The sequence below is a fragment of the Corapipo altera genome, unplaced genomic scaffold (genome assembly GCF_003945725.1).
Source record: "Corapipo altera isolate COAL_440 unplaced genomic scaffold, ASM394572v1 224, whole genome shotgun sequence".
NCBI classification, from domain to species: domain Eukaryota; kingdom Metazoa; phylum Chordata; class Aves; order Passeriformes; family Pipridae; genus Corapipo; species Corapipo altera.
Window position 1 is genome coordinate 1,217,934 of NW_020884959.1, and position 11,903 is coordinate 1,229,836.

The window sequence follows — 11,903 nt, forward strand, 5'->3', positions numbered from 1 at the left end:
ATTTTATTGTTCTAGGCTTGTCATGGAGTAAAAAAATCTCCTTTACAAGCATGGTTCTGTATAGACCTGACCTGTGACATCAAGGCTTCTCAGCCACATATGCAAAACTAAATGTTGCTGGGTAAGGATGCCAGCTCAGGGTAAAACCTGGGCCAAAACGGTCCCTTGGAATGGAGGGAATTGGGAAGGAGAGATCCTTGAAGAAGGTCAGCAGTGTGGGCTGCCCTCCCAGCATTTGGGGATGGAAAAGGAAAAGCCGATGGTGGGACCATAAAACCTGAGGTGCTGTAACCAGCACCAGCCTTCACTGACACCTGTACTTTTATTCTAAAATTTGGAGGGGAAAAAGAAATTGTCTCTGTGCCTCTTGTAAGGGGTGTTATTATCTATCTTCATTTGGTATACATTTTTAAGAGCCTATGTATGACTTCACCTTGGTCTCTCAGCAGCTTGTGGGCAGTACTCTGGGGAGAGCTTCCTCCTCCTTATTATGTGAGTTGATTCTGGAAAACAGAAATGGTTCATAGGAGAAATCACAATCTCATGAGCTATAGGAGGGTTTAAGGGTAGATATTTAATTTTTTGCTTGTTTGAGATACTTGCACGTGACAGGTTGGCCTTGCTGGCCTGGCTTACACGGGAAATCAGTAAGGCATTTATGGATGCTCTTGCCTTGGAGAAGATGTCAAAATGATTGTAGACCATTAAAGACAGTCTAATATACCTTGAGGTTAACTTACACACTGGTGATGAGTATCAGGATTTCCATAATTGTTTGGCAAGTATTCTCTCTATTTATGTAGCCAACCATTGATATTCATAGCATAAAAACTGGTTATTCAGCTAAAACCTCTGTGCAATCAATCAGTGATACAGTCTATCAAATGTCTCAGTCAGCCTGTATTCATTACTGTGTTGGCTTTTTTTTTCATTTGAAGACATTTGGGATGACTCAATTTCTCTAATCTTCTAGCATTCCCTCTGTCTTTAGAGGGGAATTTGTAATTGTTGAATTATTCTTGGCCATCCTTCATTCGGAATTTATGTTGTAATTTCAGCAAAAGCCAGACCTTGTACGGCAGTTTTCATCTTTTTCAAGGCTGCTTCTATTTCTTGAAATGCTGGAGGGTTTCCAATTATTCCTTCTGGTCGCTTTGGATGTGAATTGTAACAGATCATCCCAGAGTCGTGGTTCAACATTGTTAAGCTTATCAATATAAATATAATGTTAAACCCTTTTTAGATAATTGGGGGCTAGGTGTGAAAATGTGACCAATTTATGCATAAATTGGTCCTACACTTCTCTTTTTTCCCTTATCAGAAAAAATATCATCATGAACAGGTTTCAGCCTGTTCCTTGTCAGGGCTTCTTCTATACCTGTTAACGGTTGATTAGGTTGTTATATCACATTTCAATACCTGCTTAACCTGATGCCAGTCAACTATGCAAACAAAATTCATTAAGGCAAACAGAAGTCTCTGAGCTGGAATTGTAAGGCAAAAAAGAGGAAAAAAAAAAGGGTTGACACATCAGCTCCTACTGTATGAAACAATGAAACCTTATAAATCCATATATTGGAAGAGCACCGGATCATAAGTAAAACTGAAAATGAGGAATGAGGTAACAAGCAGAGGAGCCTCTATACCCAGCCTTTCATACCTGCTGCTGTGTGAGTCTCTCTGCCAGGCACATGGGCATGCTGGAGGGCAGTTTCAGGGGGGCAGCTGAATATGTGGCCTCACTGGTTTGTGCCCCGGTTCCAGTTGGTGTTTGCCATAGCATTTCTCAAAGTAGTTTGTCTTTTTCACCGTGCTTATTATGCTCATAGGAGGCTCGTTTGTAGCCTATCATTATGATGAAGTGAAGTTTAAAATTACATTGGGAGCCTGCTTAAGGACCATCATGTAGGTCCAGGGAGAGGGCTTATCCAGCCTGCTCAGCCCCAGCTCAGCCCAGGCAGTCCATTATTCATGCTGACCAAAGCAGGAGAGCTTGGATGGGCAAGGGAAGGACTGCAGTGCCCACTGCGGGCACCAAGGGTTTGGGCAGGGACACAGAATGCACCAGAGGGAATGTTCAGGGAGGGGTTTTCTTGGTAAATTATTCTTTCAGAAATATCAGGAATAAAAGGGTTGAAGCAGGACAAGTTTTGCATTCAAACACATTATTTCTGGAGTTCTTTGGAGAGTGTGTCTTGAGCAAGGCAAGCACAGTGGAAAACTTTTCATACTTACCCAGTGCATGCTTTGGATCTGTGGCTTGAGGTGTATTTCTCTTGTGCCTGCAAAAGAAAAAGTGTGGTCTATTTTGGTAGTGTCTAGTCTTTTGATTTAGTATATAAAAAGAATGCCATCTTAGTACTAAATATAACAAATAGAAACTGGATTGTGAAAGAGAGGGTGTCCCTACTTACTAAATATGCAAATTCACATGAAAAGATTAAAATACCTCTTACAACAGAATCATGACAGTAATTTGTCCCTTGTTGGAATACATCAATTTTACCCCCTCCCTTTCTACCTTTGGAGAAGAGGGAGGTGGAATTAAATTTGTCTTGATTCTAAAACATCTATAGAAAAATATCAAATAGGCCATATCCTCAAACAGTTCCTGTTCTTTCAGAATTTTTTCTGTTAAGAGCTTAGTATGTTTTAATGAATTGTGCTGAAGGGCATCATTACCTTCTCCCTAATACTAGTCCTTTTGGGTCAAGAAAGGGAATTGTTTGGAAGAATGATCTCTACCAAGTATGTTTTGGTGGTTAAGGTAAAATTCAAGAGCACTAAGTTTGTTTGCATAGCTTTATTTATATAAATGATCCCACACCTAAGCAATTTCAGCATCACCACTGTGCATGTTGCACACACACCTGAGCCCAGGGGCACAGTTTCAACGTCAGAATTTCATACTGAGTTGGATATTTGGCCCACATAGTTTAAGAAAACAGAAAATCTGGTGATATGCATTTAATAGCAATATAAAAATAAAACCCAATAAAAATAATGAGAATTATATATCTATTGGGAGAACATTAAAGTCATAATGGTGCAAATGGGCTTTGGATAATTGATAATACCGATGGAGAAAATTGTTTTCAGTTCCCCCTCCTTTGCAGTAAAATACAGCTGCGTTTAAAGAGAAGGAAAAAGAACTTTATTCTTTTTTTTCTATTGGCAAACAATAACAGGGCTTTGACCAGCATCTCTTAGTAAACCTCAAAGCCACATTGAAAAGGAGTGTGAAAGTGAGTTTGCTTCGTTGGCATCTAGAGCAGCAGCAGGTTCCACCTTGGGAACTGTGGAATGGTGGAAGGACGTCGCCTCTTGGCTACAACCTTGCTGATCACTGCAAACCCGAGCAAAGGTTAATCATTCTTAATCTATGATTTTACTGAACCAGTGTCTTCCTGCTGCTGCTGCCATTCTGTTGCAGCTGTGGAGCAGGAGGCAGCTCCCTCAGCTGATTTGCATCGAGCCTTAATGCAGTTCCTTTCCTTTGGCAACTGGGGATGGGGGCAAGAGGAGAAGGAGGCTGCCCTGTTTCTCTCCTGCCACCACCACAGGTGATGGGGTTTTGTCTGTGTAGTGCTGGGGCAGCAGCTTGTAAAGGCTCTGCAGGAGGGTGGAGTAAAGGATGCTCTGGTCCTCTGTGTTATTTGGTCTTACTCCATCACTTGCTGAGTTTATTAACCCACCTACATCCAGTCACCCCCCCAAATAAATGTGGAATTGCCATCTTGAGGCATATTCATTGACAAAGCAAAAAGCCTCTATTTGGGCTCATGGATGGTGAGGTAGATGTCCATGATTTTGTCCCAGTTAGGCTTACATGAGACCATCCTATTACAAAGCTTCCCTGTGATCTGTCTTCATCTTAAAGCACAAGAAAGCAAAATAATGAATCCGACTAATGAAAGAAGATTTTGAAGTTTTTTATGAGAAAAGAATATTTTTGCATTCTCAGGGTAAGTGTAGACTGAAGTGGGCAAGCTCTTACACAGCCATGGAGTAATGGAAAACAGGAGCAGGTGGCAGAAGTGCCAAAGCAAAATATATTCTATAAACAAAATAATCAAGAAAGAAATTTCATCCAGGCCAGCTGGACTGGCCAGCTAGTCAGTCTGTAAGGGACAATGCTCTTCTGTTCAAGAGCTTGCCAGACTATATTTAATGCAGTGGATTTTTAGATGAAGTCTCTAAATATTCTGTTTTCTCCTGCAAAGCAAAGGGAAGCAAGAAGTCAGCATAGCTGAAATTTAAAACATAGACTTTGACTCAAAAAAAAAAAAAATCTGTTTGTTTCTAGTATTGGAACAGAAATCTTGTAATTTCTTTTAACATTTTTTTAGTCTTTCTGTGCTTTGGATTCTTCAAGTTATAAAAAGGATACCTCTATTTAGTTGCCTGGATTGTTGCATGAATGATTGTTGCACTGAAACTTAGATAATATAATATTTATGAAGTATTTTCAGATCATTGAGTAGTAGACAATTTGGAAAACTTCTATTGTACAGAATCTTAACTAAATCTCTATTTTCTGTCAAAGTATGTCTCTTCGTATTTTAAACAAGAAAGTGTTTGTGGCTTTGTGCTTATGAATTAGTCTGTATTAGGTTGGTTTTACAATTGAACAAGTTAAGAAAAGATTGGAAATATGTTACTGAGGCCCAGCCAGCAGCCAATAAAATAGGATTACTGATGGTGTCCCTGAAGTCTCACTGTCATGGAGACTAGAGACACTTTGCTGGGGCTTTGTTGGTGATTTTGACAGTGTAGATGGGTGTAGATTAAGTTCTGTCTACTTCTTTTACCTATAATATGGCTGTTGTGCTAATCATTTCACCCATGCTTTTACGAGTAATTGGCATGGTAGTTAAAAAGTTGCAAGAGTGGCCAAGCATTCCAGCATGCCAGCTCATCAGTGCTGGGGCCCACCCATGGAATTTAGTGGGTGTTTGTGAGGAATGCCAGCAGATAAGTGAAGGTGATTTTAGTTTTAAGATGTATATCCTTTTTAGAGCAAGCTTTCTATTGGTCATACTGTGGTTAAGGTGGGTTTTTTTGCAATGTTTACTGCTATCCCCCCTGTTATTGCTGCAAATACACCTTTCGTGGCTGAAACTGAAAAATATACAGCATGAAAAGGGCTGTACCCACATGGCAGCTCTTCATCCTGGAGTGCATTTAGGGTGATGGTTCAAACAAGTAATAAAGGATAAAAAGAAAATAAGTGTCTCATCCAAATATCCTCCCATTTACTGGTAATGGAAGGCAGGATCTGGCTTTGCCTTAGAGCTTCTGGTCAAGCTGCTTCAGGGTAACCCAGTGCTGCTGGAAATGCCATTAGGACCTACCCATGACATGTGACCTGAGCTGTTCAGGGCAGGGACACTCTGGAGGGTGAGTCCTGTGTTATCCCACCCGGTCCCTGCTGTGTTCAGCGCCACTGCTGCAGGCTCTGGTGCCACATTATGGACTCACAAGTCATGGCAAGTGTGGGCTGACAGAGAAAGCATGGAATTTAGCATGAGGAGAAATCTATGCTTGAATCTTATTGCAGCGTGTTATCTGACTCCTCTGACTGCAGCATGTGACTGAATTAAAGTGAATGATGAAATTATGTACAGTCATTTTCATAAGCAGAAGTCAGTTACAAAGTGCTTCCAGATGTATGTTTAATGTATTTCTGTTTTATTATGGTGTCTATTTGATGTACATGGTACTGACTAAATGGTTAAAAACACTGCAATGTGTACAGAAGTATATTGTACTCAATTCTTTCCAAAAGTGTCAGTGTTGATAACTAAAAACTGAAATACTGCAATCTAATCAACAGTGCTTTTATGGGCCTATGAGCATAGGCTTTTAACATTTGGGTAACTCTACTGTTTGTAGACATAAAAATAAATGGCCCTAAAATTATTTTAGGATTGTAGGTTTAATATAGGGAACTAGATAAAGCTACAAAAAATAAATCAGAGTCGAATTATTTCTGGCATCACATCTGCCAGGCCCATCAAGAAACAGATATTTTACATACCTGCTTCCTGGGATTCAGGAAACCAGCACTCTGCTCAGCTGGATTGATCAGGTGGACTCACAAAATTTATCTCCTTGGCTCTCTGTTTTCTGGTATCTTATTTTATGGCCTACAGCCATACCATTCTGGTTTCAGATCCTATCAGGTGTCACAAACCACACTGTATCCAGAACAGTCAATATTTATACCCATCAAGTCCAAGTGTAGGAAATATTGCTGGAGAATAGGTGGGTATCACTTCTTTTAGAGTTTGTAATGGGCAGATGCTCCATCACACTCTTATCAGACACTGTATGTTGCAGGCACTTGGTTACGGCTAATATGTAAAACTGGCATTTTGACTTGTAAAGATACATGACCAGTCTTATAAAAGAAGATGGTTAATCTAAAAATCTTACCTTTTTTGTTGTTGTTGTTGTGTTTTTGGAGGTTTTAGTTTTTTGTTTGCCACCTAAAATTCTACATTTAATGCAGTTGCATGTGGTGCATTTTCTGTGTTCAGCACTGTGACAGAGGGTCATGCTGAAAGTTACTTGGCTCTATGTCACAGTCTTCTGGAGCTGACAGAGTGGATTCTGTGATTGTCAGGAGAGGCAAATTTGTCATGTCCAGAGAGCCAGATCCTGATAACTGTGGCTGACCATGGTCCAGGCAATACAGTCAACCCACAGCAGTACTGCCCAAAGCATATGGGACTAAACTTCTGATCATCAGCATAACGTATCCCTGGAGTATGTGATCATTACATCTCTTATCACTCTGTGGGACAATATTGCTTTTTTGTTTTCTTCTTTAACCATATCTTTTTCTAGTTCCTTTTTTTCAATCTTTTTCCCTTCTACATTTCCCTCGGGGAGCAAATTCTGATTTCTCTCAGGAGAGCCAACTTTTCAGTTCTCCTTATCTGCTAAGATTATTAGCAATTAAGTAGGTAATGTTAACATGTACAGAGTGATAATTGACCCTAATTAGATGAATGGGGCTACACAAGGGTGAAAAATGCAGTTTCTCACAGGTGGTATTGTAAGTATTTGGTTTTTCAGACAGAAAAGCCCAGCAAATACTCATTTATAGCAAGATGATGTATAGAGGTTTCTCTGCCACATGGGTGAGGACTTAGACTTTTTAAAATGAGAATTTGATTTCTAAGGAGTCTGAAATGTGAATATATTGGATGGGCTTTATTTGGTACAATGGCATAATGGTTTAGGTTGCTGCCATGTATAGATTAGGGTGTATTTAAAAAACATCTATTTTAAATTACACATTTAAATTTCTGAGTTCAGGGGTGGTCACCCTGAAAAGGACAAATGGACTGTTTACTGTGATGTGATAACTCTTGGAGTGATTGAGGCCTAATTCTTCAATTTGTAAGATCCCAAAGTTTGAAATGCTGCACAAAGCTGTAGGTAGGGGTATGTTTGAGAAGCACACATAGTGCTGTGCAAATAATCCTGTTTCTCACAGTCATGAATAAACCCTGTGATTCTCATAATTATTTTTTCTCCTTAGAGGAGATCACAAGTTCAGTGAATTTGCTTGAGAAATTTAATTCATTTTCACCAGGACACTGTTTTTGGTAAGTTTTCTTCCCCTCTGCTGTGCAGTTTACCAGATGTATTCCATGCCATTTTTTTTTTCCATGATTTTTGAGGATAGGAAGAAGGGGAAGCTGGAGGCAATAGTCCTCTTGGATAACTCACAGCTTGAGACAGGACACTAGAGCAATGCACCAAACCCTGGAGCTGGGAAGGATAATCTGCTTTCTCAGAGCCGTGTTTGGTCCTTAAAACCCCCAAAGCTGATGGCTTGAGAGTGAGGTGGAAAACCCTGTTGCAGGGCAGAGCAGTTGGGTCTGGTTTGTTGTCCCTTCATGGTGCAGAAAGGCTGCAGGAGTAGTTGGGGGAATTGGATCAGGACAACTGAGGAGCTCGGCCTGTGAGATTTGTGCTCCTAAATCACTCTGCCTTCCCAGAGGCTTTTCTCCTTTGCTTGAGAGGGTCAAAGTTTACCCCCTTTGAATTCAGTGGACTACCAGGATGAGCAGAGGGAATCAATACACAGTGCAGTATGAATTTAATATATGTAAGCTGCACAGCATTTTTAATCAGCTATATATTTATTGTAGTGAAGAGTAACAAATTACAGTACCACTAGCACACAAAAGCTTATGGCATTCCATTATTCTTAATTAATAGGTAAGTGCAAGCCTTTTTTTATTTATACTGGAGGAGATCTTGTGACTAATTTGGTTGCAAATGTATCTGTAAGAAGGGAAAAAATGTATATCTATTTATTTTGCTAGTTTAATAATAGAGCACTCATTCTTCCCTTTTAGCTTTTTGATCGTTACTTGGTTTGCCATCAAATATTAGCATGTTGGTTTTGCATATATTTCAAGGACATCCACTCTTATAAGGAAAACAAACTTGTTTGTAACAAACAAACTAATAAAATGCATAGGAAATCTAAAGTGAACACTGGAAGCAACACTTGGGTCCTTTTACCTGAAATCTGATCCAAATATTTCCACTGGAATGATCAGAAGATCATTAAGAGAAGAGCCTAAGAGCAGGTGACATATTTTGTTGATCCATTCAATGGTCTCCCTTTCCTTCCATGTAGGAAAGCAGATGGACATAGGACTCGACAAAACCTATGAGTCTTCTTTTGGAGCTTCATTGTTAATTCTGGGGAGGTGAAATCAACTGTGTCGAGTAATTTTTATCCTTTAACAGAATTTAACTATTCCATAATTAGTAATTAGAGTCTTTGCATACTTTCCATATTAAGATCAAAAAGCTCTTGGGAAAATTTAAACAGAGTCTTAAAAACCAGAAATTTATATTTAATGTCTTCAGTTTTGGTTTAGCTTCCTAAACAGAAAGAGCCATTCCTATGTGGTATCAGTTGAAACTGGGGAAGCTGACTTCTAAATAGTAACCTGCTTTACTATATGTGATATGATTTGGAAGATGGTCTTTAAGATGCTATTGGAAAAAAAAGAAAGAAATATGAAATGTTTAAGCTAATTAAAAAAATAAGAAATTAATAGAAATCTCTTAATATTCAATTTTACTTTTATTTGCTGCAGGTATTTTGACAGATTTTGATCAATACTATGAGAATGTGCTCTTAATATAAACATGATGGAGTTCTGATGTTTTACCAGAACATCAGGAGATATGGGACCTTCTCAAGGTAAGCAGTGGAATGATTTCAATTCTCAGGGCAACAAAATAAGAAGTTTTCTTTGGAGGGAAGTTGTGTGTACGCAGTTTTTCTGAATATCTTTTAAAATGAGTATGCAAGTCTGGAAGTGGGTGACTAACAGGTTACTATTATATGAAAATTTGGTTGAGAATCTGTGCTTTTTATATGTCTTGGAAATTGTTTTTTAATATTACTCACCACAAGTTAGATCTAGATCTTGAAATTCTTAGTCTCCAAGTTTGAAACATTTGAATTTTTATGCACTGAGCTATAATGATTCTCCACAGGATGTTGTTGTTGGTGGCCTGGGTTGTGGTAGATACCTGAAATTGCCCATTTCCTTCTAATCATTCTCAAAACCTAATATAGGTTTTTTTCAGAATGTCTTTCTAGGCTGCTTTGTTTAGTACAGAAGTTCATTTGCTTGAGAGGAAGAATGTACTGCCAGAGATGCTCAGAGAAGGTAATTTTTTTTAATGAAGTGTGGGGCAATTACTAACTTCAGAAGTAATCCTTACATATGCTAATGTGTCTTGCATCCTCTGTGAGGAATAGATGGATTGCAGTCCCAACAGGGCAGACCATCACTGTTTGGTGAGGAAAGGCCTGTCAAGCCATTTTTGTCTGTGTGGTGATGGTGAAACTTTGCTTAAAGTAACATCACATACAGCAAAAAATATAAGCAGCCCACTCCTGCTTAGCTTTCCAGGACTTACTGCTGGGAGTAAATGTTCAAAAACACTGCAGAACTTGATCAAGAACTGATAATTGAAAAGATGACACGACCTAATTTGAGAAGGGTTATATCTTCACGTGCCCCACACTTGTGTAGTTCAAAATAGTACACATCTTGTCCCTTTAACTTCAGGTGTATGTGTCTTGTCTGGTTCTTGGAAGTGACTGTGTACAGGCAGAGCATAATTGGCAGCCTGTGACATCCCTGTCTGCAAGTGTCTCTCTAAATGCAGCGTATTTCAGCCTTTATCTAGTGATGGCTGTTACCTGAGAGAAGCCCAGGGCCATCTCAAAGGGCTTGTAGCAGCTAATTGTGCCTGTTAGGACTAGCAATTAGCTGGGGATCTCTCCACTAGGCAGCTCCGACACCCACTGGCTTTCAGCTCTCTTCACGTCCTTCCCGTTAACTAGCTGTGCCAGGCAGAGGAGACAGGGACAGGTAGGGGAGCGTCGTGCTGGGAAAGGAAGAGGAGGGATGTGTGCGGGACCTCTGGGGAAAAAATAGACACCGGGTTGTAATGACACACCAAACCACGACCCGATTCCTGCAGAAGCAAAGCACCTCGTTTGTAGGTGTGGGAAGCTACAGCCCAGGCAGCACTTCGGCTTTAAGAAAATAATAAAATCTAATTACGTACAGGTCATAAAAAAGATCACGTACATATGGTGGTTACTGGTTACCATGGTGCAAACAATGGTTTCAATGGAAACATGAAGCAGAACATCGGAGAATTAAGATAATAAATCAGTTTCATTGAATAATAAAGCTTTGCACTTACCCATTAATTAAGGATAATCGTATGCCATAAGCTTTTGTGTGCTAGAAGTAATGTGTTACTCTTTACCATAAATATTAGATGATTAAAAATTCAATACACCTTACAGGTAGCAAATTCATACCTTCCTCTCTGTGTATGTATTACAAATGAAAGATGTAAGCGTTCTTTTTACACTTATGATTTTTTGGATTGGGATAGAGCGTTTCAATTACCCAACAGAATTTGAGGTTTCAATAGTGATTGAAAGACTTAGGAAAATCAACTTCTTGAAATCTTTGTGGAAATCTTTAAACATTGATGACATAATTCAAAGATATCTACAAATGTTCAAAAAATAGGCTGGGCTTGTCTGCCACATCTGGTTTCCAATAGTGAATTGAGACGTACAGCATAATGCAACATGCTGTAACACAATACAGCCTGATCTTGTATTGACCCTTCCACTTGATACATCTTTAGGTGCTTTATAATCCCTAACAAATGTACCTTAAAATCCTATTGAACTGTGTAGGCAATTGAGAACAAATGTCTTCAGACCAGAAATAGCATCCGAATCTCGGACCAAACAAGAGAGACCATGCCAGATCCACAGGGTGTGCAGACTAAAGGACATGAAGGCTCCACTCCTGGGAATCAAGGGCAGAGAAAATCTTGGGAGCCAGCACAGAACATCAGACTGGTAGGGTTTATTCCTTTTCCCAAATGAACAGAAATGAAACATAAAACATTTTAAAAACCTACATCATTAAATCCTTACTCCTCTCAGGACTTTTTTTTCTCTTTTTCTTTAAAGTGGCATTTGCAGGATGAACTTTCAGATTAAGAAGATAGTTTCAGGCTGAAGGGGTGGTGGATTCAGGCTGCATGGACCCCAAGTTCTGTTCTCTGGCTCTTGCCCAGTGCTCTGTGGAGCAGCCCAGTTCCTTGGCACAGAAAAACTGTTCAGCAACATGCACAGACCATCTTTGTTAAAGTTAGAAAGGAAACAATTAAGATCTTGGCCTTTCTTTTCTTTCTGTCAGTGTAGAAAGTTATGTATTTGCCTGTGATTCCCTGCCTTCTTCTCTAAAATTATGCCTCAACATTTCTCAGTGAATCCATTCAGCTGACAAAAAATGCACTTTTAAAAATTATAT

The 11,903-nt window shown here is 39.4% G+C and overlaps 1 long non-coding RNA gene across 1 annotated transcript; it reads left to right on the plus strand.

Annotated features, from left to right (window-relative positions):
- Positions 1–7,553: 7,553 nt before the first annotated feature.
- Positions 7,554–11,376, plus strand: LOC113956890. The gene is made up of 3 exons (XR_003531001.1): positions 7,554–7,619; positions 9,135–9,241; positions 11,279–11,376. It is a non-coding gene; the product is annotated as an uncharacterized LOC113956890 (long non-coding RNA).
- Positions 11,377–11,903: the final 527 nt, after the last annotated feature.